The sequence below is a fragment of the Salvia splendens genome, chromosome 9 (genome assembly GCF_004379255.2).
Source record: "Salvia splendens isolate huo1 chromosome 9, SspV2, whole genome shotgun sequence".
Lineage (NCBI taxonomy): Eukaryota > Viridiplantae > Streptophyta > Magnoliopsida > Lamiales > Lamiaceae > Salvia > Salvia splendens.
The window spans coordinates 20,027,566-20,033,156 of NC_056040.1; positions in this window are offsets into that span (position 1 = coordinate 20,027,566).

The following is a 5,591-nucleotide window of genomic DNA, read 5'->3' on the forward strand; positions in this document are numbered from 1 at the left end:
TGTGGCAGCTAACCGGAATCCCGTGCACACATGCTATCGCCACAATCAACAAGATGGGTGATGATGTGACGCGACACGTCTCCCGATATTATTTGAAGACAACAATGATGATGCTGTACGAGAATGTCCTTTACCCAATCAATGGGGTGGACAATTGGCCCAAGCATACTTCTGATGGTGTGTTGGAACTGGCGCCCCCGAGGTCAAAGCGACAGCGTGGTAGGCCAAAGAAATTGAGGCGTGAGGAGCCACAGATTCGTCTTCATGCTGATGGAAGTGAGTCATTGCGCTGAACATTCGTGATGAAATGTCGCCGGTGCGGTCAAGAAGGTCATAATAGGAGGACATGCAGCAATGATCCTCGGACAGATGCTCGTTCTCAGGTTCAGGAGACTTCGCAACAGAACGAGTCACGTCAGCGTGAAGAGAGTACTTTGCCTGCGGTAGTATTCAATAAGCATCTATCACTATATTTTCTACTCGTACGCAGTGCTTTCTCTCTCGTATATACTTATTATATCATTAATTGTTGCAGCCTAATGTTTCGGATCAGGGACCTAGCAAACGAACCAGGACTCAACCTCAGAGATGTGGCCGCCGCGGTGATCAAGATTGATTGGCCTTACGTACTCTTAAAAAATTGGTGCTGGTTTCTGATGGGTGAACCCTTTGTATGTTACAATATCCGTGTTTGGTTAATATTTTGTTTATATTTTGTGGAAAACATGATATGATTTGTATGTTAACGAAGTGTTATTACAAACTGGTTTGTAAAAAATGACTAGTATTTGTGGTGGCTATATCTCATGAGTGGCATCTGATCCAGTTGCTGATGAGTAACTTTATTCGTGATTTCACTCATAGTTTGTGTACAATACAACGGTTGTGATTTCAGTCATAGTTTAGTAACTCCATTCGTGATTTCACTCATAGTTTGTGAACAATACAACGGTTGTGATTTCAGTCATAGTTTAGTAACTTCATTCGTGATTTATGGCATATTTGAAAACGTCTTCATTCCTGCCTTAACAAATGATGAATGAATGAAAACAAAACGTAATGTAATCTATCAACATCCGAATATAACAGAGGAGTGAACACGACATAACATAGCTTTGTTATAACAAAAGTAGCAAAATTACAATGATTAAAAACAAGATTGTGATTTTTAACTTTCGGAAAGTTGTTGCCGTTTTAGCAATTGTTAGCGTCAGTGCTTCACACTCTTCAGTTTTCCTGCCCAGTTGTAACTTCAAGCCTTCAACTCCACAGTTTTCATGCGCAATTTCTCTTGAAGAACACCTTCAAGTACCTATTTCGCTCGAAGTTCAGATTCCAATCGGTCACGCTCAAGTTTGACTCTCTGAAAGTAACTGTCTTGACTTGGGGATAGACTCGCATCAAACCATCGAAAAAACTTGCAATCATCTTCCTGCATAATACTTTCTCATAAATTTTGCCAACAAAATTAATGGGAAAACGGCCAAAAAAACATGAGTTTAACCTTCCATATTGGGCAGCGATAGTAACGTCTACAGGGGTTAGCAGCCGTCCTTGAAGTCACAAGCTCTGCCTGAAGATCGTGATTACAACTCACTATTTCAGGACGAGGCCAATCCCAATTGAAGCTGGAACCGAAGGATTCAGTAGAAGAAGAAGACATTTCAACACGCCCTGAATTCAATTCAACAATACAAAATTTCAAATCAGAAATGCAATATCGTCGAAACATGGCCCATGGCACAAAAATTAAAATCATAATTCCATTTGCCCAACTGTAAACTTCATCCAAGAATTGCAAAATTTTCAACTGCCCGACTGTAGCCCTACAGACGGAAACCCTAGCCCAAATCGAGATTCAATCGCCTAAACCCTTGTATACAGTAAATTTAGGGGATTCCATTCCAGATGAAATACCCAAAATTCTAGTTACCGCACATATGAAATCCCCTAAAATGTGGATCCCACTGTAACCCTATAGCCACAAACCCTTGCCGATCAAACCGAAGTGGAACGATGGAAAGATGAAATGTGATTGCAAAATACACACGTTACAACTTACAGATAGCAAACCGAAATGTAAGGAAGTGGATCGAGGGAAAGAAGAAATGTAACAAGGTGGAACGCGAGAAAGATGAAAGGTAAAATGAAGTGGAACGACAACGAGAAAGATGAAATGTAAAATGAAGTGGAACGATAAAGATGAAAACAATCATATTAAGAGGGAATGTGAAATACAAACGCAGGATGGAAAATTAGATAATTGATGTTTGAAGAGACGTCTCTTACACATCAGTCTAGATGTGCAGATAGAGTCAGAAGCTATGCAGCCAAATGGACTATAATGCCCTTCAGCCCATTTGGGCATTTTCGTCCGAAAAATGGCAAAATATGCACTGTTTGTGATTATATATTTTGTTAGATACCTGTATAGTGATTTTTAGATGTAAGGGGTGTCTGCTGTTACACAGCGAAATGTTAGGGGTATTTTGTGCAGTTCACTCTTTTATATATTGAGTTAGTACTAAGGAAATCTCGGTTTTAATCTAGCAGTCATTGACTCATCGTTGTTACATCTTTAAAACTCGTCGCAACTTTGCCCCATTCAATCAACTACTCCACAAACAGACACCATTTTTCTCTCTTCACTCCCTTAAATCGCTAATTATTGTCTCTCTATTTAAATATTTATAAACCTCTTTTAAGTTTAATTGGCAACTTTGCCAGCATACACTCACCATTTTACCAGAGTGGATCCCCTACTCCACAATTCTTACTCCACCTACTCACAACAAAATAAAATAATATTATAATTAAGGACAATTTTAATAAGTGATGGTGGATTATTTTATTTTGCTGTGAGTGTGGAGTAGGAATTGTGGAGTAGGGGATCCGCTCCGCCATTTTACTCTTTTGTCCCACTTATTTTCTCTCTTGAATACTCCAATTTTCTTCTTGTTCTCCTGTCCATGGAGAATTCTCTATTTTCACTTTGTGTGATTGTGTTGTGGTTGTTTAGTCTTCTCTCCGTGAATAATTCTAGTTGTATTAATTGTGTATGTGTGTGTGGTGGTCTCTCATGTGCTCTTCTATCTGAACTTATCATCTAATAATTTCTTTTGTTTGTGTGTTGTATCTCCATTAGATTGTATTGTATGTCTTCAAAGAATGATTAATTATTTGTCCTATTTTTCAATATGTTACAAGTGTTTTTTGAAACAAATTCTGTGAGTAAAGCATAAATTGATTTATCTTATTTCTGCAGAGGCAATGTCGAATTGGTAAATTGCTTCAAAAGTTATGAACTTTGCCAAAAGTGTGGTTTTCCCATCAACTTTAAAAGTTGCATGAAAAGTCATGAACTTTATCGGGTGTTGCAAATTTCCCGTCCGACCCGACCCGTTAAATTTCCGGCACAAACTAATCCTACATGGCTTGCCGGAGGTGTGACATGGCATATTTTTCCGGCGGTACATAAAACAATGTTGTTTTGCACTGTTAAAAACGACGTCATTTTATACAGATTTAATTAAATTAAACCAAATTTCGAGATTTAGGGCTCGATTGAATTAAACGACCACACGATTTAGGGCTCGCGATTCCCACTCCCGTTTGCAATTCCCGATCTGTGACGCCGCCAACGGAAAATATGCCATGTCACGCCTCCGGTAAGCCATGTAGGATTAGTTTACTCCGGAAATTTACCGGGTCGGGTTGGATGGGAAATTTGCAACACCCGGTAAAGTTCATGACTTTTCATGTAACTTTTAAAATTGATGGGAAAAACCACACTTTTGGGAAAGTTCATGACTTTTGAAGCAATTTACCTTTATTCTATATCTTTCTTAGTCAAGTTTGAAAGTCTAAGGAAGTGTTATTTCATTCTAGTAGAATATTGTGAAATTTTTTGTCACCATGGTTTAAGTTTATAAGGTGATTTTGATCTCAAGTTCTTAATCAATATTTTTTAGAATATAGTGCACTACTTTTATTGTATTTATGTCCATTGTGTGATACGTGAATGGAATATGAATTGCAAATTCAATTATTGGTAGAAATTTGTACTCCTTCCGTCCCAACTAAGTTGAGTATCAACTTTTTGAGCACGAAGATTAAGATATTGTGTTGAAAAGTACGAGAGAAGAATAAAGTAAGAAGATAAAAAGAGAGTAAAGTAGGTGATTGAATAAAGTAAGAGTGATTGTATTTTTTATTTTTCTTAAAAAATGAAATGACCCAACTTAGTTGGGACATTCACAAAAGAAATAGTACGACTCAACTTAGTTAGGACGGAAGGAGTACATCTGTTGTGAATTTAAGATTTAGAACCATTTGTCTTTTAAAAGAAATGTTCTCTACATCATTTGTATTTTATCAAATTAGAATGCGTAGGTATGCTAGTAAAGTTATATCACGTTAATATTATAAATTTGCTCAAATACTTATATTGGTGTGCATTCACTATCCAAATCAAGGACAATTTTTCTCTTTTGCTTTCACTGGATAATTAAGTAATTTTGTTATACCTAGCAGACACCATTTTAAATTTATTTGTTTGTTTTGTTGCAATATTTTTCATCATCAATATTTGATGGCCTTGTTTGTTTGACATGAATTATGCCATGAGAAAGTAATCTGGTTCTCAATTATTAAATTTTTGCATTTTGTTTAATTATAAACAAAAAAGTAATCCGATTCCTAAAAAATATGGAAAGTTACCTAAATTCAAGGATTTTTTTTCCCTAAACATAGGTATTCTTTTTCGTCATAATTTTAAAATGTTGTTCTCTTCCACTCCTCCTCAAATCTCTCGTTTCTCAACCTAGGTATTCTTTTCCCTTGTAATAAAATAGTTACAACTATTTTAGTTTCGTATTATCAATTTTAAATCTTATTTTTATTAAACATCACCATAGTATGCAACTAATACACATATTAACTTGTACCAATCAGTAATGCCGCAATTGATCCATGGATTCTTACAATGAAGCATCTCTCATGATCATATAGTTGGTAACAATTAGCCTCGATAATCTTACAGTTTAATTTTATGAAAAAAACTTATTTGTTTGTTTCTAGTAATATTCATCAATGTATGTATAATTTTTTCTTCTAGCGAATGTTGAGGTCAATACATGCTTTACAAAGGTATGGTTTAGGGTATGATCTATTTGAGAACGACCATTTAGACAAATATTACAGATATGTAACTTAAAAAATTTGCATTATGTTGGAATTTTGCATATAGTTCCAATTTTCGCTATATTTTCATTTATAACCCTTGAATATAAGTTGAAAAGCATTTACATGTCAATTCTCTTGAAAATCCGTTCTTGCAACAATTACTGCTTTTAGACAAATCTGAATGTAACGTCAAAATCCATTCTTATCTTCAAACATTCAACATCAGTATGTATCTATATACATATGTTTATGTCTAAGAATGACGATATCAAAAAAATAAGCGACTACTATAATGTTTTAAATTGTCTCGGCCAAAGGCGGAACAGAAGATGTGTCACAACCGCACTTTGCTAAGGATAGCAAAAGCGGTAAACCACTACTAATAAGAAGGATTAAAGAAACGGGGG